Raw genomic sequence first — 22,704 nt, 5'->3', positions numbered from 1 at the left:
GAGAGCAATCACTCACGGTATACATTGAGCTGTCCAAATCCTATTTCTCTTAGTGAATTTTGAAGGACGGCTATTACGGTGTAGGTTCCTGTGTCCTTCAGAGTGACTTTTCTTATGATCAGGGATCCTTCAAGGTTTGCAGTCTCTCGACCACTGTATTCAGGCCCTGTTCTATATCGTCTCACACGCCATGCAACAGATGCAATAAAATGATAGTAGTCCGTCTTTTCTCCCCTGTACCAAATAAAGCCTGCACAACTGGGAGGCCTATTGTGGGTACGTAGAATCACATCCTGCCCTTCAGCAGCATTAATCGAGACAATTGAAAATTGCGCAGTGGTAGGCGGGATCCAGAAGGGTAAGAGGAAGACTAGAAGGGAAGAGAGAAATTGATCAGTATTTTGATCTATGTATTGGGATGGAGAGATGAGGCATTTCTCTTCATCTCTCAGCCTTAGTCTTCATGTGAGTTCGTGTGTGCATCTCCTTGGTGAAGGTTAGCAACATGGCCACCATGGCTTCAGCACCTCAGAACCTATGCTTCTTGTTTTCAATTCTATTTCCCAGCTGTCTGTGTGGCTGTCCCCTCACTGCCCTCAGATCCCTGTTGACACTCCGTGGCCTTCTTGGAAGACCTTCCCTGACCACGTTCTCTAAATACCCTCTATCTTCACTCTTTGACCTGTCCCCGCTCTGTGTCCTTCAGGACACTTGTGGGTACTTGACGTCACAAGTAGATCTCTTCTTGTCTCCTTTCTCCCCATATAATGTGAGTTGCATGTGGGCAGGGGATTTTGTGATTTTATGCCCTCAGTGCCTGTAATACGCTGCAAACACCTGTGGGTGAATGAATGAGTATCCCCAGGCTTGTCCACATCCCATGTTGTATTTTCCCATATTTGTGGTTGGTGGTGTAGACAATGTTTAGGGCCCCTGGTTAAAATGTTTCTGGTATCACCTGAAATAAATTGTCATGACTGTGGTCAGTTGTCAAAATTCAATATTCAGTGATGAATAACTTACCAAATGAATGGCAATTGAGGTTTTCCTGCCCATCACCACCTCCACATCATGAGATTTTCCTGTTGTTGAGCCTCCTCTCTCATCCTACTCTGCACCCTGTCCTTTCACTCAGGTCCAAAGGGAAGCCTTTCCTCCCCTCAAAGAGCACTGTCCTCCCCAAGAGATCTTGGCCAGTCTCTGACTCCCAACTTGCCTTCCATTCCCAGGGATTGTCCCCTCCTTACCGGCCGGCAGGAGCCCCAGCCAGGGGACAAGTCCTCTGCAGGCAGAGGCTCCAGGGAACTCCATGGTGACCGCTGCCTCTCCTTCTGAGAGAAGAGCTCGAGGTACAGTAAGGCTCCCAGGCTCCTCTGTTCAGACTGGTGGGATGTGCTCTCCCTCCTCCCTGTGTGCTGCACCTCCTGCTGGGGCAAGATAACATCCTTGGTCATGTGAGCCAGGGCGGGATCAGGGCTCAGGACCCTTTCCTCATTTTTGCCATGCCTGTTGCTCTTTTCAGTATTTTGGTTCCCTGGAAACTGATGAAGCCTCTGACAACACACACAGATACAAACACAAACTTACACATGCACAGACACTTGCCTAGAAAAGCACTGGCCTGGGGTGTCCAGTTCCTGATCATTCTCCACAGCTTCCTGTCAGTGTACATTTGACTTTTCCCTTCAGAGCAAGAGTTCTGGGCCCCCCTCAGGAAAACTGTCACAGTTATGACCCGGCTCTGCATTGGGTCTCCTGTGAAACTTTGTTAGGATTGGGATGCACAGGTGACATTTTAGAAAGGCTGCTTCAGCAGCTGTCCAGCTTACATGGATGCCAGGATGAGACCCTATGATGTGAGGTTGGGGTGCCCTGCCCCTCTCCTGTGTACATGGAGGGTCTCCCGATCCTGCTAAAATGCAGATTCTGACTCGGCAGGTGTGCCGTGGACCAGAGACTCTACATTGAGGAGCTCTCAGGGGAGGTGGATCTTACTGGCCTGTGGAGAATATTTGCAACAGCAAGGCTGATGGGGCACATGTCCCCTGAAGGGTTACCCTCTCATTCCAGCATAGGCCCCTGCTGCATCTTGGTCTTAGTTCTGTCAGAACCACACAGAGAGCCCCACAAGCCCCAAACTGGATATTATTTCTGTTTGTGACACAGAAACCCAGCTGGGTACCGGGTCTTCCCTTTGTTCTTAAATGTGCTGGGAAGCTGGGATTTCCTCTCAGCCTGATGGCCACAGAGGTGACTGGCAGTGAGAAGGGGTCAGGCTGGGTGATGACTGCAGAGGGTACCCTCCCTCTATCTCAGGTTGTCACCAGCATGGCAGTTGTTTCCAGAGACAGAGATCCTATCACCAAGGGTCTCAGAAGGACCTGCAGTTTCCAGGTGTGAAGTATAAGGTGTGAAGCAAGAACTGTGGTGGGAGTTCAGGTGGCTGTGGGCTTCACGGTACTTGGGGAATGTTTTCAAGAAGACCCTCCCTCTCCTTGTTGGTTGACCCTCTCCATGTCCTCCCTGACTGTTCGGGCAGCCTCTGTCCTCTGCCTGTTGGACTTTTTTGAAGTCACTTCACCTTGCCCATGTGTGATTCCAGTTATGAGTTGGGAAGCAGCGTGAAGATCCCTAAAAAAGCAGCTGCTCTACCCTGTCAAGGTCAGAAATGCCCAAACCTGTGGAGGACTGTTATGAGTATTTCAGTTGAATTGATGTCATATGACTGCCAGCAAGATCTCAAATCCTGAGAAAGATAGCAGTTTTGTAGGTTATTTTATACATTATAATCAAATGAGTAGATGAAAAAAGTTGCATGAAATCCATTGGAAAGTGAGGAAAAGCATAGCAGTGAAATCTCTGGAAATAAATAAAAATCAAAATGGAGAAACACATATTATTTTTATATTGGAGGGTCCAGGATAGTTAACATTTCCAGCAGGTACAGAGGCTGTGCAGATAACCAGGCAACATGAGCGCTCTGTGGTCTTGTATTCTGGTGCCACAGGCTCTGCCTCAATGGGTACAGCAAAGAAAATTTGCTGGAGGTATGTGATATCAAAGGTATGTTATCCATGATGCATACGAACAGGGAAAGGGCTCACTTGAGGTAAAATCTGACATTTGCTAAAGAAGCTGTGGGCCTGGGACATAACAACCTGCCATGACCTGCCCAGTTAGGCATTTGTGATCAGACCGCACTGTGCGTCACTGAGCTTGTCAGGCCTGCCATGGGGCCCCTGTGCTTATCAGGTTCCTTGCACAGCCGCTTTTCCATTCACAGTTTCTGGAAAGAGCAGGTGGGATGGCCCAGGCATGACAGAGGGGACCAGAAAAAGCTTTTAGTCAGGGAATGGAAATAGGTCTCCTTCTGCACCTCCTTAGGCAAAGCCCAGTTCAAGTGTGGATTTCCTGTGTTTTGCATTTGCTTCTCAATATAGCCTCCTGGAAGGCAAAAGGAGACCTGCAGGCAATGTCAGGTACTGCACTAGGAATGCTGACCAGGCTCCAGAAGGTGGGAGCTCACTGTGAGCCCTGGACAGAGGTGATCTCTGGTCCTAGACTAAGAGCCAGTCATCTGGGGCTCCGTCCCTGTGTGTCTCATACTTCGTGACTGCATCCCAGGGTAGGCTGGGCACAGTGTGAGAACCGGTTTTTGTGCACAGTATTATGAGTCCAATGTCCGAAGAGCTGTACCCTTTGGTAGATGTGGTGTTTCAGGAGGATGTGCAGTTCCAGGTTTTCTAAGCCAGGGCCTGGTGAGGGCTCTGTTGGGAGAGGGTGCTGGCCTGGGTGGTTGATCCCCAAAATACCCTCTGTGTTTCCCATCACAGTATTGGGATGTTGCATCCAGTCCCCTGTGTCCCTGTCTGTCATCTGCTCTAGGCCTTCCCACAGGGCCCAGGTTCTGGAGCAGCTCCACATGGAGTGTCAACCAGGAGACTCTGTGAGTAACTCTGTTAAGGGAGGGGAGGCCCCCGTGGGACCCTCAGCACCTCTGAAATGGAAGCAACCCCAGATCCTGGGTTGTCCTTTCCCATCCTGCTGAGGATGTTCCCCTTGTTCCCCAGGACACCGTGGGCTGGTGAGATGTTTTTAGGGGCCACAGGCAGCTGTATCCAGACCATGGACCTTTGGGATGGGGAGTCATCTCCTAATTTCCTTGAGGTGGGGGTGAGCACCCTCCTGCTTTGGTAGAAACTCTACCTGGGATGGAGAATCCAGAATGTCTGCCAGCTCAGGGATCTGTGATAAAAGGAAGAACATGGGCTGCTTTCCAGCCCCTGAAGAGATGAGGGGTGGGGAGGGCTGTAATTTCCTGGCAGTGAAAGCAGAGTGGTCTGACCCCTCACTGTTAGAAGGTTCCTGTCCCCCTTTCCTCACTGTAAGTGTGGTAAATACCTGGTCCTGGGACATCCCCATGTAAAAAGGGTCTGTGGCCTCGTCCCAGGCTGACACCAAGGCCTTCGTTTGGATAAGGAACATGATCTGACTGCAAGTGTCACACAGGGTGACCGGCTTCCATCATCCACTTAATGAGTGCTTACTGAGTATCTGTTGTGTGTGTGGTCAGGGCTGGGCCCTGGGAACACCACAGAGAGCAGGGAATACCTGGGCCCTGTGCTCATGAAGTTGAACTTGTAAGGAGAGCTAGGCTCTAAGATAAATGTTCCATAAACCTTTGTGTAGAAAAGTCTTTCAAACAAAGAATTAGGTGCTTGTAAAATTATCAAAGGGCTAGAGAAATGGAAGTTGAAGAATTGCCAATGGAAGTTTGGTTTCAAGGTCACGTGGCACAGCCCCTCCCACAAGTAAAGAATTAGCTGTGTCTGCCAGAGGCCACCCATCAGTCAACACAGTAACAGAAATAATAGGCCCATCTCCATTCCAGCTTCCAAATTACACAAAAGTGCATCTCAGAGGCTGAATTTAATTCACATCTGGATTCTCAAGGAGTGGGGGAATGGAGTATTTAACCTTTCATTCTACCTGATATCAGAGGGAACACGGAAAGGGGTGGAACATAAATGCCATGTGCCAATACATGGCATGTCTGAGCCCACATGCAGACTGTGGGACTCTAGGCTAGTGATCCTACCTCAAAAATCTTCAGTTTCCCTATGTGATATCATACAAAGATATTTGGTGTTATTTCCTGGTTCTTAGGACTGAGCAACAAAAAATACTTGGAATTTTTCTGATTTATAAGGGTTGATAAGGGTGTTTTTTGTGATGATGAAGAAACTCTGACAGGCCTCTGGATAGATGCAAGGTAAGCGCAGGTCACCATAAAGACAAAACCTTGCTTAGAAGCTGGAATTTCCATGAAGAGATGAGGGTACATAAAATGTGTAGGAATTTTTGGCTGCCAATGTAAGAAGTGTTTAAATCTGTAGATAATTTTTATGAGTTCATTTGAGCCAAACTGATGAGAATTGCTGGAAAGCCAAAACACAATGGACTGAGAAAATGCTTCAGAGAATGGGAGTTTTACTCCTTATTTTATACATTACAATCAAAGCAGAAGGAGTAAGGGGTTACATGAAATCCATTGGTGAAATATTAGAAGGAGGGAGAAAGCAAAGTGGGCAAATTTCTGAGATTCAATAAAAAGTGAAACAAGTAGACACATACTAATTTTACATGGGTGGGTGCAGAATAGTTAACAGTTAACAACACGATGACAATAATAATGAGAAGTTCTGCAGTGCATTAGGAAGTCTGGAAATAAAGAAATTACACAAACATTCCATAGGTATGCTATTGTAGATAGGATCCGTTAAACTGAAGATTGGCCTTTGTTAGGGAAGAGATTGGCCTAACACATGAATATCCACCATGGGTAGCTTTTGTTTAGAAAATGTTCATTTCAGACCATCCTATGTGGTTACTGTAGGTCTCCGAGTTTGTAAATCCCGCCACAGGCCTCCCCTGAGCTTGTCAGGTTGAGTATGTGGCCCATTTATGTCAACATGTTCATATTTTCATCATAAGTCAATCTAAAGGATGCATTAATGACCAACATTTTGATTGGATAATGTGCTCCCACAGAGCTAAGAAGGCTCATTCCTAGGAAGGCTTAATGTAAGAATTTGTCTTGCTGAACAAAGAAAGGACCATTGGGGATGGGCCAAGACTGTAACCCTGGATGAAAGTCAAGGATGAATTTTCTCAAAAGTGAAAAGCAGGTAAATGAGAGGCAGGCAGGCTCCATGGGCCTTCACTAAGAAAAACACTCTGGATTATTTCTAACCTATAATCCAAGTTTTGCTGTCTGTCTCATTTCTCTGTATTTTGCCTCTAGTTTTACATTTACTCATAGTTTGAGGACAAACTATACAACTCTTCAATTATTATCATCTGAACATGATGTGGGTTCCCATTTACTATGGCCCATATAGTTCCCATTGGAAATGCTCAAGTGCTATTCATTATTAATCTGATTCCTGCTGGTTTTGCAATTGGAAGCTATAATCTTAAGGTTTATGCAGAAATAAGGCTGGAAGAATACAATGCTATAAATTACAATTACCATCTAAACATTCCAAAGTCAAGGAAGTTAGTAAGAGTTTAATCAGTAAATTTCCTATGTCTCAGCAGCAGTTATAGAGGGCCTTGTTTGTAAAGCTTCTATTTTAATTAATATAGTTAGTAGTCCTTGCTAGGTTAAAGTATAAGCATATTCCCATAATCCGGTTCTGGCATTCATACAAAAAATATCTTTCTCAACATTTCTTTTCCACTAACTTTCTACATCTTCCCTTGTTGTTCTTGGTTTATCTCTTTTTTGTCATTCAAAAATAACCAACTTATTTAAACATGCTCAAATTTGCTAATCATCCAAGAAATGTAAATCAAAATGACAATGAAGTACCATCTCACACTGTCAGAATGACTATCATCAGCAAATCAAGAAATGACAAGGGTTGGCAAGGATGTGGAGAAAAAGGAACTCTCGTGCACTGCTGGTGGGAATGCAGACTGGTGCAGTCACTATGGAAAACAGTATGGAGTTTCCTCAAAAAATTAAAAATGGAACTTCCATTTGACACAGTAATTCCACCTCAAGGAATATATCCCAAGTAAACAGAAACACCAATCAGAAAGGATACATGCACCCCTATATTCATAGCAGCACAACTTACAATAGCTAAGATCTGGAAACTGCTTAAGTGCCCATCAGCAGACAAGTGGATTAGAAAACATTGGTACATCTACAGAATGGAATTCTACGCTGCTGTAAAAAAAGAATTATTACCATTTGCTACAGCAGGGATGGAACTGGAGAACATTATGCTCAGTGAAATAATCCAGTCAGAGAAAAATAAATATCACATGACCACACTCATTTGCAGAATATAATGGACAACAAACTAATGAACAAAAATAGAACCAGAGACATAGAAGCATCGAATAGACTGTCCAACCGATGAGGGAAGATGGTGGATGAGAGGGTAAGAGGACAACCAAAAGACTTGTATGTATGCATACGAGAATAACCAATGGACACAGAGAGTAGGGGTGGTGAGGGCATGTGCTGGTGGGTGGAAGTGGCTGGGGAGAGGTCAATGGGAGGAAAAGGAAACTCATGTAATACTTTATTATTATTATTTTTTACTTTTTTCAAGTTTTATTGAGATGTCATTAACATATACAATTGTATAGGTGTAAAGTATACAAAATAGTGATTGGATATATGCATATTGTGAAGTGACTACCACAATAAGTTTAGTTAACTCCCATCACCGCATAGAGTGACAGGTTTTTTTGTTTGTTTTGTTTTGTTTTTGTTTTTGTTCTTTTGCTTAAAGTATTACAAAGTGTATTACATATGTGTCCTTTTTTTCCCCGTCCTTGACAATCCCCTGGCCTCCCCTACCACCCAGTGTCTTATGTCCATTGGTTATGCTTGTATGCATGCATACAAGTCCTTCGGTTGATCTCTTACTCCCCTCCCTCCTGCCCCCCAACCCTCCCTGGCCTTCCCAAAGCAGTTTGACAATCTGTTTGAGGCAGCTCTGCCTCTGTATCTATTATTGCTCATAAGTTTATAATGGTCTGGATTATCCATGAATGAGTGAGATCATGTGGTATTTTTCCTTCATTGACTGGATTATTTCACTTAGCATAATGCTCTCCAGTTCCATCCATGCCATTGCAAATGGTAAGAGTTTCTTCTTTTTTACAGCAGCATAGTATTGCATCGTGTAGATGTACCCCCATTTTCTAAGCCATTCATCTACTGATGGGCAATTAGGCTGTTTCCAGATCTTAGCTATGGTGAATTGTGCTGCTATGAACATATGGGTGCCCATGTCCTTTCTGATTGGTGTTTCTGGTTTCTTGGGATATATTCCTAGAAGTGGGATCACGGGGTCAAATGGGAGTTCCATTTCCAGCTTTTTGAGGAACCTCCATACTGTCTTCCATAGTGGCTACACCAGTCTGCATTCCCACCAGCAGTGCACAAGTGTTCCTTTTTCTCCACAACCTCTCGAGCACTTGTCGTTTGTTGATTTGTTGATGATAGCCAGTCTGACAGGTGTGAGATGATACCTCATTGTTGTTTTGATTTGCATCTCTCGGATGATTAGTGACTTTGAGCATGTTTTCATATGTCTCTTGGCTTACTGAATGTCCTCTTTTGAAAGGTGTCTATTTAGATCCTTTGCCCATTTTTTTTTTTAAATATATTTTATTGATTTTTTACAGAGAGGAAGGGAGAGAGATAGAGAGCCAGAAACATCAATGAGAGAGAAACATCAATCAGCTGCCTCCTGCACATCTCCCACTGGGGATGTGCCCGCAACTCAGGCACATGCCCCTGGCCGGAATCGAACCCGGGACCCTTCAGTCCGCAGGCTGACGCTCTATCCACTGAGCCAAACCGGTTTCGGCCCACTTTTTGATTGGATTGTTTATCTTCCTTTTGTTAAGTTGTATGAGTTCCCTATAAATTTTGGAGATTAGGCTCTTATCAGATATGACATTGGCAAATATGTTTTCCCACACAGTGGGTTTTCTTGTTGTTTTGTTGATGGTTTCTTTTGCTGTGCAGAAGCTTTTTATTTTGATGTTCCCTTTTGTTCATTTTCTCTTTAGTTTCAAGTGCCCTAGGAGCTGTATCAGTGAAGAAATTGCTTTGGAATATGTCTGAGATTTTGTTGCCTTTGGATTCTTCTAGAATTTTTATGTTTTCCCATCTTACATTTAAGTCCTTTATTCATTTTGAGTTTATTTTTGTGTATGGTGTAATTTGATGGTCTAGTTTCATCTTTTTGCATGTATCTGTCCAATTTTCCCAATACCATTTATTGAAGAGACTGTCTTGACTCCATTGTATGTTCTTGCCTCCTTTGTCAAATATTAATTGAGCATACTGGTTCGGGCCGATTTCTGGCCTCTCTGGTCTATTCCATTGATCTATATGCCTGTTCTTGAGCCAGTACCAGGCAGTTTTGAGAACAGTGGCTTTGTAATACAGCTTGATATCTGGTATTGAGATCCCACCTACTTTGTTCTTTCTCAGGATTGCTGCAGCTATTCGGGGTCTTCTTTTATTCCAGATGAATTTTTGGAGAGTTTGTTCTAGATCTGTGAAGTATGCCATTGGTATTTTCATGGGAAATGCATTGAATTTATAGTTTGCTTGGGTAGTATGGACATTTTAATGATGTTGATTCTACCAATCCTTGAACACGGTATGTTCTTCCATGTGTTTATGTCTTCCTCTATCTCTTTTTTCAATGTCCTGTAGTTTTCTGAGTAGAGGTCTTTTACCTCTTTAGGAAACTAATGTAATACTTTAAACAATAAAAAATTTAAATTTCTTTAAAAGCATAAAAGTGCTTTTAATCTTAAAAAAATAAAAAAATAACCAACTTGCCCAGCCAGTGTGGATGAGTGGTTGAGCACCAACCCATGAAGCAGGAGGTCACAGTTCAATTCCCAGTCAGGGCACATGCCTAGTTTTCGAGCTCTATCCCCCGCAGGGGACGTTCAGAAGGCAGCCAATCTATGTTTCATTCTCTCTCATCATTGATGCTTCTCTCTCTATCTCCCTCTCCCTTCCTCTCTCTAAAATCAATAAAAAATATTTTTAAATAACCAACTGATTAGGAAAAACTACTTACTTTTAAATTCTCTTAAAAACACACACAACCCATTCCTTTCTTTTGCAATAGCATTCCTTCTAAATTTCAAAATGTTACCAGAAACGGAGCCAGGTCCTGAACTGATTTGCTTAAGTCCAGCCTGCAGTGTGTGGGTTTTTGACTTGGTGCAAGAAAGCTTTTACAACATGAGTTCAGGTGATTTTGATAGTATATTTTTTAAATCGTGGAACAGTCAAACAGGAAAGGCTTAGGATAGAGACAGTAGGAGAGAGACTAGGCAGGGCTGTTTGGGCTCTCTAGAAACATGGGAATGAAGTGAGTCTAGGTGGGGCTGCTGTCAGCTCACAGGTAAAAGAATTTGAGGGACACGTCAATGGAATTAGTCCCGGACAACATGCTGCTGCCCATTGCTCTCCTGGTTGCAAGTTTCAAGGGGACCTCATAGAGATTAGAAGAAAGAAAATTCATTCAAAAAGGAGATTTGGGGGGGGCAGTGCCACAAGGGGGGCACACACTGGCTTCTTTACTTGAGCAATTTTATTTACTTTCCAAAGGTTCGGATTTAGCGGAGGCCTCAGGGGAGATCTCAATACAGTTTTCATCAGCTTTCCCAGATGTCCCGTTTAAGGGTCACAGTCTCTAATAATAGGTCAGTGCCAGGGCGGGCAGTCTAAACCACATTATCAGCAATATTACAGGGAAGGGAAGGCCTCCCTGAGGCCAGTTTTGCCCATTAATAGGCACCCGGGGCTCTCCACCCTGATGGCCTTCCGTATCCGGCTGTAAATTGCTTGTCCAGTTTTTTCAGCTGTCTATCTCAGTTGACTAATTCCACTTGCCAAGAAATTTTCCTAGCTTCTTACTAACCTGTCTCAAAAAGAGAAAACATAAAGAAGTTATTATTAAAAACTTATATCATTAATAATACAAAAGTTATCATATACATCTTTAGTCATTATTAAAAATTGGGCTATATACACAATGTTTGAGAAAGGTCCAAAGAACAAGTGTAATTATTATTATCACTAATATTCATAGACAGGTAAAGATAATCAATTTGTAGTTATACAGGCCTTGTCGGTATCTTGGGATAGCTGTCGATCTCTCATGTCAGTGACCTCTCATTCTCAAGAAGTCACTGTTCACTATAGGTGGAGGCAAGTTTCAGAGACAGGGGCAGGTGTCCATTTTTGGTTGGGCACCTGATAAGATCCCTTCAAACAATGTTGGAGAGTTTTTCAATTGACAAAATAAGTCATGGTCTTTGAAGTCTTCATGTGCGGAGAGCACTCCTGTAAATAAATGTCACTAGTTTATCTGTCCATATAAGCTGGTTAAAAAGTTTCTGATAATAATGCAGAATGCCTTTTTTCATAAGGTGGGTTCATATGTCTCTTCATCTAGATCAGCTGTTCAAAACCTGTGGGTTGCGACCCTTTTTGGGGTGGAACGACCCTTTCACAGGGTTAGCCTAAGACCATAGGAAAACACATATATAATTACATATTTTTTTGTGATTTATCACTATGCTTTAATTATGTTCAATCTGTAACAATGAAAATACATCCTGCATATCAGATGTTTACATTATGATTCATAACAGTAGCAAAATTACCTTTTTGAAGCACCAAAGAAAATAATTTTATGGTTGGGGTTCACTACAACATGAAGAACTGTATTAAAGGGTCGGTGAATTAGGGAGGTTGAGAAATACTGATCTAGATACATGGGGTTACTGGTGACTATTAAATGAGGAGAAAAGCTATGTGTTTACCAAAAAAGGAGATTCCAGGTTGAACAGAACCATAAGGATGGTTTTAGTCCAAGGGAGATTAAAAGCTTATGAAAATTTACCTAGTTGAGTTTTAATTATATTATTTGTATATTATACCAATCCAGAGAACTAGAATTATAGGTACAATAAAAATACTAGTAGAATAGGCCAAATATTAGAAATGAATTGTATTTTTTGAACAGTGAAATGTGTCCCCAAGTCACTGTAACTCATAGGGAATTCCCCAAAAAGCATTAATTTTCCCCAATCATAATTTACCTTTTTAACTGTTGCTCTACTTCAAGTGAATGCCTCAACCTAGTGAGAATAACATACAAATCATAACTAACACATATTCATATTCCTTGAGATGGTGTCACTTTGGTAAAATTCAATTACCATCTTTAAAAGGGATCTACAGGAAGTAGGAAGTAACCTTTGGGATCTTGGAATGATTTTTCAGGGTTATATTTAGACAGTAGAACATCTGCTACACACTTTGCAATCTATAGAAGGAAAAGGCATGACATGAAATCCATGGGTTAAAGATTAGAGAGGAAGAAGAAAAAACAGCAAGGCATAGAGAGAATTTCTGGGATTAGATAAAAAGTAAAAACAATCAACTCATACTTGTTTTATATTGGTTGGTTTGAGATAGTTAGCAGTAAACAATTAGTATGATAACAATAACATGGAGGGGTCTTGTGCTCTCTGCGCTGGAGTTGTGAGAGGTTTGGAAAAAAAAACAAAATCACCCTGACATTCCAAAGGTATGTAATTGTAGAAGCAAAAAGTCAATGGATGGGCTCAGTGAAGGTAAAGACTGACCTTTGCCATGAAAGATACCAGCCTAGCACATGACTACCAACCATGACTCACTTTAAGTTAGTAGGTTTTATTTTCAGACCATCCTTTGGGCTTTCTTCAGGTTTCTGAGTTTGTAAGGTCCCCACACAGGCCTTTTCTGAGCTTATGAGGTTGAGTACGTGGCCCCGTTTTCATTCACACATCCCAACTCCTTAACCTCTTGGGAAGAGAGAGGAGCTAGAAATAATGACCAATGGCCAATTACTTCATCAATTATGCCACCATAAGGATACTTCCAATAAAAACTTTAAACAGGGGTTTCAGAAAACTTTGTGCTGATGCTGGAAGGCTGAGCACTCAGGGAAAAAATGGAAGTTTCACACCTCTCCCCATGCCTTGATCTGCCCGTCTCTCCCATTTAGTAATTCCTGAATTGTATACTTACAATAAACCATTAATAGTAAGTAAAGTCCTTTCCTGAGTACAGTGTGGGGTTTTTTAGATAATTATAAAGCATGAGGGGTCATGGGAACCTCCAAATCTAAAGTTAAACAGGCCAAAATGTGAGCGTCGGCTTGCAGACTGAAAGGTCCCAGGTTCGATTCGGGTCAAGGGCATTTACCTGGGTTTCGGGCACATCCCCAGTGGGAGATGTGCAGGAGGCAGCTGGCCGATGTTTCTCTCTTATCGATGTTTCTAACTATCTCTCTCCCTTCCTCTCTGTAAAAAACCAATTATATATATATATATATATATATATATATATATATATATATCTACACTAATAAAAGAGAAACATGGTAATTGGCGTACGACCGCTACCCTTCTGATTGGCTAATCAGCGTATCCTTATGCAAATTAACTCTCAGCCAAGATGGCGGCCGGCAGCCATGCACTGAAGCGAGCAGGGAGGCTTCCTTGCTCCAGTGACTGCAGACTGCAACGTTCCCGCCTCACTTGCAGGCCTCTGAGCTGGCAGTTTGAAACATTCTAACAAATATAGCCGGCTGGGATCTCAGAGCTGAAGTTATACATTGTTTCGATTATAGAACGGCAAACAAACCAGCAGTGGAAGCCTCAGAGCTAGAGCCAGAGCTAAAGCTGGCCCAGAAGAAAAAAAAAAAAGAAAAAAAGGAGTGGTTGGGAGCTTCCCGCCAGCCTGTAAGCAGTCAAAACTGCCAGCCTGAAAGCAGCCCTCAGCCCCTCACCCAGACTGGCCAGGCACCCCAGTGGGGACCCCCACCCTGAAGGGTGTGTGACCAGATGCAAACAGCCCTCAGCCCCTCATCCAGGCTGGCCAGGCACCCCAGTGGGGACCCCCACCCTGATCCAGGACACCCTTCAGGGCAAACCAGCCGGCCCCCAGGCCTCTATCCTATATAGTAAAAGGGTAATATGCCTCCCAGCACCGGGATCAGCGGAGCCGAGAGGTCTCCTGGCACCGGATCAGCGTGACAGGGTGCAGCGCCCAAACCCCCTGATCGCCCTGCGGCTCTGTGTGTGACAGGGGGTGGAGCCCCAACCTCCTGATTGGCCCTGCTCTGTGTGTGACAGGGGGTGGCGCCCCAACCACCCCCCCCCACGGGCCCTGCTCTGTGTGTGACAGGGTAGAGCCATAACCTCCCCATTGGCCCTGCCCTGAGTGTGACAGTGGTGGCGCCCAAACCCCCTGATCCGCCCTGCTCTGTGTGTGATAGAGGGCGGTGCCCCAACCCCCTGATACGCCCTGCTCTGTGCGTGACAGGGGGCGGTGCCCCAACTCCCCTATTGGCCCTACTCTGTGCGTGACAGGGAGGAGCTCCCCAACCCCCTGATGGGCCCTGCTCTGTGCGTGACGGGGGGGGGGGGGGCGAGGGGGGGGCAGTGCCCCAACCCCCTGATTGGCCCTGCTCTGTGAGTGACAGGGGGCAGCGCCCCAACCTCCTGATTGGCCCTGCTCTGTGCGTGACAGGGGGTGGCACCACAACCTCCCCATCGACCCTGCCTTAAGTGTGACAGGGGGCGGTGCCCCAACTGCCCAATCAGCCCTACCCTGAGCATGACTGAGGGTGGCATCGCAACCTCCCAATCCGCCCTGCTCTGTGCATGACAGGGGGCGGCGCCCCAACTCCCCAATCAGCCCTGCTCTGAGCCCGACCAGGGGCTGCACCTAGGGATTGGGCCTGCCCTCTGCCACCCGGGAGCAGGCCTAAGCCAGCAGGTCGTTATCTCCCGAGGGGTCCCAGACTTCGAGAGGGCACAGGATGGGCTGAGGGACCCCCCCTTCCCCCCCGAGTGCACAAATTTTTGTGCACCGGGCCTCTAGTATATATATAAAAGAATAATTAAAAAATAGCTCCATAAAAGGTGAGGACATTTATAATTCTGTGGGCATCAGTTTGAACTGGGACATTTGCTTAGCCATGGTTGCATTAACAACATTCCCAATTTTATTCTATCAACAAAGAGGATAGAGTGCTACTGAACTCATGCAAATAATTCTATTGCTATGAACATAAGAATACTCCAGAAGGCATTAGTAATTTTTTGGGACAATCAAACAGGGAGACAAAGTCACTGTTGCATCTCACAAAGGTGTTCTCTTGTCTATTTCCATCATCACCATTGGCCAGGCACCCTCCACAAGCCTCCCTGGAAATGTGAGAGAGCTCATGTTCCTGTCAGCTTATCTCTTACTCCCCAGGGTCATCACACAATGACTGCACCTCCTGTGAAGCACATGGTGTCCCCTTCATTGTGGAGATGGCGCAAATGGAACCAATCAGAGATGGGGTCCAATGTGGAATGTTACATTACGTCAACAATAATGACAATGCCAGCTCACATTTTTTAGTATTTATTTATTCAAAGCAAGTCTTCTAAGCAATTTCCTCCACCACAAGAAATCCCATAGGTGCATTTTTATTTTTATTTTTTTTAGTTTAAGAACATAGGGGAGGGGAGGAGGATCACTAGTACTTGACATATAACCCTACAGGTGCACTTTCAGCGGAGCTGAAGGGGTTGGAGACTTTACACTGTTAGCTCCCAGCATCCTCTCTCTTGACAGGGTCTATGAGGAGGGTTCTGCTGTCCTTTGTTAGCTTCATCCTCTCCCTGAGATGCAGACTCGTAGCATTGAATAACCAGTTGGTGGAGCTCTCATCTGTGTGGCAAGTCATGACCAAGGAATCCTCATTCTCTGTGACTGTGCTGTTGCTGGCAAAGAGTGTGGGCACACTCATTGGCCTTGTGAAGAAATAGAGGGTGAGATTGAGTATGGGCTTGAGACCTGGGGCCATGCTCTTTCCTCAAAGATATCAGTCCTGACTCTGATGGTTCTGAGGTAATTTGGTTCCACAGTTAAAATTAATTAATTCTAAATATGCCATCACTCCCCAGACCAAATCTACCCCTCTGAGCTGAAGACCCCTAAGAAGGAAAGATGTGAACCAATGATTAGCCTAGGGATACAAAGACATCTAATAAGGCCACTGGGATTGGAGGAAAAGATGGGGCTATGGCTGCAGATAGACCTCAAGTGACTCAGATCAATGTCTCAAGGTCTTTGTGATTCTGCTTAGGAACTGTATCTGCCTGTGCTTCATTTTTCCCTCTGTGAAGAAAAATGAATATTTGACTACCAGGCTCACAATGTACTAATCATAAAATATTCACAGTATTTGACATAAATATTGGGAAGGAAAACTCCTCAAATAAGAGGCATTTGTTATTGATGGGCTTCATGAGAGAATCCCCAGGGCTGATCCCTGGTTGATGAGCAGCTGTCAGGGGCATCTTTTCTCCTGCTCTTCCTTTGGGCACTGATCTTTCTCTGGACTCTGCTTCATCCCGTAGAACAGTCAGATAATAATCTGGGGAGCTAGTCCAGTTGTGCTCTCCATACACAGTCTCAGGTGAAGGAGGGTTCAGCCCCAAATGGTGACCAGCTCAAGAGGCTTGTGACTCTGGCACATGGGAAACTGTTGCTTTCACTCAGCCCTTCACAGAAAGCAAAACCCAACCTGACACAAGTTCCCCAGGGACTCTGTAGTCAGGACATTGTGACAGGGGCCTGGGGAGGGACTGCCCAAGCTGAGTTTCTCTGTGAAGAACCAAGAGAGACCCTCAGGCCAGGTCCTTACAGAGCCCTGCAGGTTCTATCTCAGGGACATGATCAGGGAAAGGGGGTCCAGGGACCTGGAATGAGACTCGTCTCCCTCTGCTGACTCACTACCATCAAATTGCTCCTTCTCTCTGTGGTGAATGGCTGTGGGGCTGGAATCTGGGAAGGAAACTCTGACCTTAGGATGTTTGTATCCACTGTGTGTCCTACACTAAATTCCCAAACCCAGCTTGGGACACAATGAAGAGGGGGATGGAGGAGAGTCCAGGGCTGGCAGTCCTGTGTGTGAAGTGAATTCACCCCACCCGACACCTAGAGGTCAGAGAGCAATCACTCACGGAATACAATGAGCTGTCCAAATCCTATTTCTCTTCGTGAATTTGGAAGGACGGCTACTACGGCGTAAATTCCTAGGTCCCACACAGTGACGTTTCTTATGATCAGGGATCCTTCAAGGTATATTTCCTCTCGACCACTGTATTTGGGACCTGTTAGATATTCACTGGAATAGCATGCACGAGACCCAATGAAATTATGGTACTTCATCTCTCTTCCCCTGTACCAAATAAACCCTCTAACATCGGGAGGCGGATTGCGGAGACATAGAATCACATCCTGCCCTTCAAAAGCAATGGTGGAGAGAATAGCAAATTGTGCAGTGGTGGGCGGGATCCACAAAGACAAGAGGAAGACTAGAAGGGAAGAGAGAAACTGATCAGTATTTTGATCTATGTATTGGGATAGAGAGATGAGCCATTTCTCTTCATATCTAAGCCTTAGTCTGCATGCGAGTTCGTGTGTGCATCTCCTTGGTCAAGGTCAGCAACATGGCCACCATGGCTTCAGCACCTCAGAACCTATGCTTCTTGTTTTCAATTCTATTTCCCAACTGTCTGTGTGGCTGTCCTCCTTACTTCCCTCAGATCCCTGTTGACACTCCGTGGCCTTCTTAGAAAACCTTCCCTGACCACGTCCTCTGAAGACCCTCTATCTTCACTCTCTGCCCTGTACCCACTCTGTACCCTTCAAGGCACTAGTGGGTATCTGATGTCACAAGTAGATCTCTTCTTGTTTCCTTTCTCCCCACATAATGTGAGCTGCATGTGGGCAGGGGATTTTGTGATCTTGTGCCCCCAGTGCCTGCAATAGGCTGCAAACACCTCTTGGTGAATGAATGAGTATCCCCAGGCTTGTCCATGTCCCATGTTGTATTTTCCCATATTTGTAGCTGGTGGTGGGGACTAGCATCCCTGGTTAAAATGATTCTGGTATGACCTGAAATAAATTGTCATGACTGTGGTCAGTTGTCAAAATTTAATACTCAGTGAACAATAACTTAGCAAATGAACCACAATTGAGGTTTTCCTGCCCCTCACCACTTCCACATCATGAGATATTCCTGTTGCTGAACCCCCTCTCTCATCTGACTCTACACCCCTGTCCTTTCACTCAGGTCCAAAGAGAAGCCCTTCCTTCCCTCACAGAATGCTGTCCTCCCCAGGAGTTCTTGGCCAGTCTCTGACTCCCAACTTGCCTTCCATTCCCAGAGATTGTCCCCTCCTTACCGGCCAGAAGGAGCCCCAGCCAGGGGACATGTCCTCTTTGAGCAGAAGCTGCAGGGAACTCCATGGGGACTGCTGCCTGCTCCATCCCTTTCTCTGAGAGAAGAGCGCTAGGTCCAGTAAGGCTCCCAGACACCTCTGTCCAGGCTGGTGGGATGTGCTCTCCCTCCTCCCTGTGTGCTGAGCCTCTTGCTGGGACAAGATAACCTCCTTGGTCATATGGGCAGGGAGTGGTCAGGGCCCAGGACCCTCCCGCTTCTTCCCCTCATTTTTTCTACCCTGTTACCCTTTTCAGTTTACCTTTACTCTGTATTTTGATTCCCTGGGAACTCCTGAAGCCTCTGACAACACACACATATACAAACACAAACTTACACATGCACAGACATGTGCCCAGTAAAGCACTGGCCTGGGGCGTCCAGTTCCTGGTCATTCTCCATAGCTCCCTGTCAGTGCACATTTGACTTTTCCCTTCAGAGCAAGAGGTCTGGGGCCACTTCAGGAAAATTGTCGCAGGGATGCCCCGGCTCTGCATTGGCTCTCCTGTGAAACTTTGTAAGGATTGGGATGCACACGTGACATTTTTGAAAGGCTGCTTCAGCAACATGGATGCCAGGATGAGACCCGATGATGTGAGGGTGGGGGGCCCTCCCCCTCTCCTGTGCACAGGGAGGGTCTCCACATCCTGATAAAATGCAGATTCTAGCCCTAACCGGTTTCGCTTAGTGGATAGAGCGTCGGCCTGTGGACTTAAGGGTCCCAGGTTCAATTCTGGTCAAGGACATGTACCTTGGTTGCGGGCACATCCCCAGTGGGGAGTGTGCAGGAGGCAGCTGATCGGTGTTTCTCTCTCATCGATATTTCTAACTCTCTATCCGTCTCCCTTCCTCTCTGTAAAAAATCAATCACTAAAATGCAGATTCTGACTAGGCAGGTGCGCGGTGGACCAGAGACTCTGCCTCTAACAAGCTCTCAGGGGAGGTGGACCTTACTAGCCTGTGGATCCCACTTAAAACAGGAAGGCTGATGGAGGCACATGGCCTCCTGAGAGGATGACCCTCTCACTCCAGCATTGGCCCCTACTACAGCTTGGTCTTGGGTCCATAAGCACCACACAGAGAGCCCCACAGGCCCCAAACTGGAGATTTTTTCTGGTGGTGACACAGAAACAAAGCTGGGCACAGGGTCCTTCCTGTGTTTTAAAATCCCCTAGGAAGTTGGGATTTCCTCCCAGCAATAAGGCCACAGAGGGGACTGGGGGTGAGATGGCGTCAAGTTGAGTGTTGACAGCAGAGGGGAGACCTTCCCTCTATCTCAGGTTGTCACCAGACTGGCCATTGTTTCCAGAGACAGAGACCACAACACCACGTGTCTCAGAAGGATCTGCAGTTTCCCGGTGTGAAAGGTACGGTGTGAAGCAAGAACTATGGTGGGAGCTCAAGTGACTGTGGGCTCCCTGGTCCTTGGGGAATGTTTTCAAGGAGACCTTCCCTCTCTGCGTAGGTTGACCCTCTCCATGTCCTCCCTGACTGTTCGGGCAGCCTCTGTCCTCTGCCTGGTGAACTTTTTTGAGGTCACCTCGCCTTACCCATATGTGATTCCAGTTATCATTTGGGGGCACAATAGAGAACCCTGAAAAGGCAGCTGCTCCTAGACCCTGTCAAGGTCAGAAATGTCCAAACCTGTGGAGGATTGTTATGAGTATTTCAGCTGAATTGATGTCAATTGACTGCAAGCAAGATCTCAAATACTGAGAAGAAGAGCAGTTTTGTAGCTTATGTTGTACATTAAAATCAAAGGAGAAGATGAAAAAAGTTGCATGAAATCTATGGGAAAATGAGGGAAAGCATAGCAGGGAGATCTCTGGAAATAAATAAAAAGGAAAATGGGGAAACAAATATTATTTTTACTTTGGAGGATCCAGGATAGTTAACCTTTACAGCAGGTATAGAGGCAGTGCAGATAACTAGGCAACATGAGCGCTCTGTGGTCTTGTATTCTGGTGCCACAGGCTCTTCAATGGGTCTAGGAAGAAAATTTGCTAGAGGTATGTGATATCAAAGGTATGTTATCCATGATGCATACGAACAGGGAAAGGGCTCACTCGAGGTAAAATCTGACATTTGCTAAGGAAGCTGTGGGCCTGTGACCTGACTACCTGCCATCACCTGCCCAGTTAGGCATTTGTGATCAGACCGCACTGTGCGTCACTGAGCTTGTCAGGCCTGTCACGTTCCCCCCTGGGCTTATCAGGTTTCTTGCACAGCCACTTTTTCATTCACAGTTTCTGGAAAGAGCAGGTGGGATGGCCCAGGCATGACAAGAGGGGATCAGAAAAAGCTTTTAGTCAGGGAATGGAAATAGGTCTCCTTCTGCACCTCCTTAGGCAAAGCCCAGTTCAAGTGTGGATTTCCTGTGTTTTGTATTTGCTTCTCAATATTGCTCCCTGCAAGGCAAAAGGAGACCTGCAGGCAATGTCAGGTACTGCACTAGGAATGCTGTCCAGGCTCCAGAAGGTGGGAGCTCACTGTGAGCCCTGGACAGAGGTGAGCTCTGATCGCTTGACTAAGAGCCAGCCATCCGGGGCTTGGTCCCTGCGTGTCTCATGCTTCCTCACTGCATCCCAGGGCAGGCTGAGCCCAGTGAGAGGAATGGCTTTTTCCAGAGTATTATGAGTTCAGCATCTGAGGAGCTGTCCCCTTGGTGGATATGCTGTTTCAGGAGAATGTGCTATTCCAGGTTTTCAAATACAGGGCCTGGTGAGGCTCTTTTGGGAGAGGGCGCTGGCCTGGATGGTTGATCTACAAAATGCCCTCTGTTTCTCTTCATAGCATTAGGATGTTGCATTCAGTCCCCTCTAGCCCTGTCTGTCCTCTGCTCTAGGCCTCCCCACAGGGCCCAGGTTATGGAGCAGCTCCACATGGAGTGTCAACTAGGGGACTCTGTGAGTTCCTCTGTTAGGGGAGGGGAGTCACACGTGGAACCCTTTGCCCTGCTGAGATAGAAGCACCCCCAGATCCTGGGTTCTCCTTTCCCATCCTGCTGAGGAAGTTCCCCTTGTTCCCCAGGACACCGTGGGCTGGTGAGATGTCTCTAGGGGCCATAGGCAGCTGTATCCAGACCAGGGACATTGGGAACGGGGAGTCATCCCCTAATGTCTGTGAGGTGGGTGTGAGCACCCTCCTGACTTGGTCGAAACTCTATCTTGGATGGAGAAATCAGAATGTCTGCCAGGTCAGGGATCTGTGATAAAAGGAAGAACATGGGCTGCTTTCCAGGCCCTGACGGGATGAGCAGTGGGGAGGGCTGTGATTTCCTGGCAGTGAAAGCAGAGTGGTCTGTCCCCTCACTGTTAGCAAGTTCCTGTCCCTCTTCCTGATTATAAGTGGAGTAAACACCTGGCCCTGGGACATCGCAGTGTAAAGCGGGGCTGTGGCCTCCTCCCAGGCTGACACCAAGGCCTTCGTGTGGATAAGGAACATGATCTGACTGCAAGTGTCACACAGGGTGACTGGCTTCCATTATATGGCTTCACTCATCCCTTTAATGAGTGTTTACTGAATATCCGTGGTGTGTGCGGTCAAGGCTTCGGCATGGGAACACCACAGAGAGCAGGGAATACCTGGGCCCTGCTCTCGAGGAGTTTAACTTATAAGGAGAGAAGGCTCTAAGATAAATGTTCCATAAACATTTGTGTAGAAAAGTCTTTCACACGAGGAATTAGGTGCTTGTAAAATTATCAAAGGGCTAGAGAAATGGAAGTTGACGAGTTGTCAATGGAAGTTTGGTTTCAAGGTTACGTGGCACAGCCCCCTCCATAGGTAAAGAATTAGCTGTGTCTGCCAGAGGTCACCCATCAGTCATCACAGTAACAGAAATAATAGGCCCATCTCCTTTCCAGCTTCTAAATTACACACAAGTGCATCTCAGGCTGAGTTCAATTCACACCTGGATTCTCATCACAAGGAGTGTGAGGATGGAGTATTTAACTTTTCAGTCTACCTGATATCAGAGGGAACACGGAAAGGGGTGGAACATAAATGCCATGTGCCAATACATGGCATGTCTGAGCCCACATGCAGACTGTGGGACTCTTGGCAAGTGATCCCACCTCAAAAATCTTCAGTTTCCCTATGTGATATCATACAAAGATATTTGGTGTTATTTCCTGGTTCTTAGAACTGAGCAACAGAAAATGCTTGGGAATTTCTGATTTAAAAGGTTTGATAATAGTGTCTTTTGTGATGATGAATAAACTGACAGGCCCTTGGATAGATGCAAGGTAAGGGCAGGTCACCATAAAGACAAAACCTTGCTTAGAAACTGGAATTTCCATGAAGA

The 22,704-nt window shown here is 45.8% G+C and overlaps 1 protein-coding gene across 1 annotated transcript in view; it reads right to left on the bottom strand.

Moving 5' to 3' along the window:
• The window catches only part of LOC138997290 (cell adhesion molecule CEACAM1-like), a 53,654-nt gene that overhangs the window by 1,730 nt on the left and 29,220 nt on the right, over positions 1 to 22,704 (bottom strand). The gene's annotated exons all lie outside the window — the stretch shown is intronic.

This window comes from Myotis yumanensis, unplaced genomic scaffold (genome assembly GCF_028538775.1).
Source record: "Myotis yumanensis isolate MYYU_CA2020_CCGP unplaced genomic scaffold, mMyoYum1.0.hap1 SCAF_18, whole genome shotgun sequence".
NCBI lineage: Eukaryota > Metazoa > Chordata > Mammalia > Chiroptera > Vespertilionidae > Myotis > Myotis yumanensis.
This window is presented reverse-complemented; position numbering and strand designations above follow the sequence as displayed.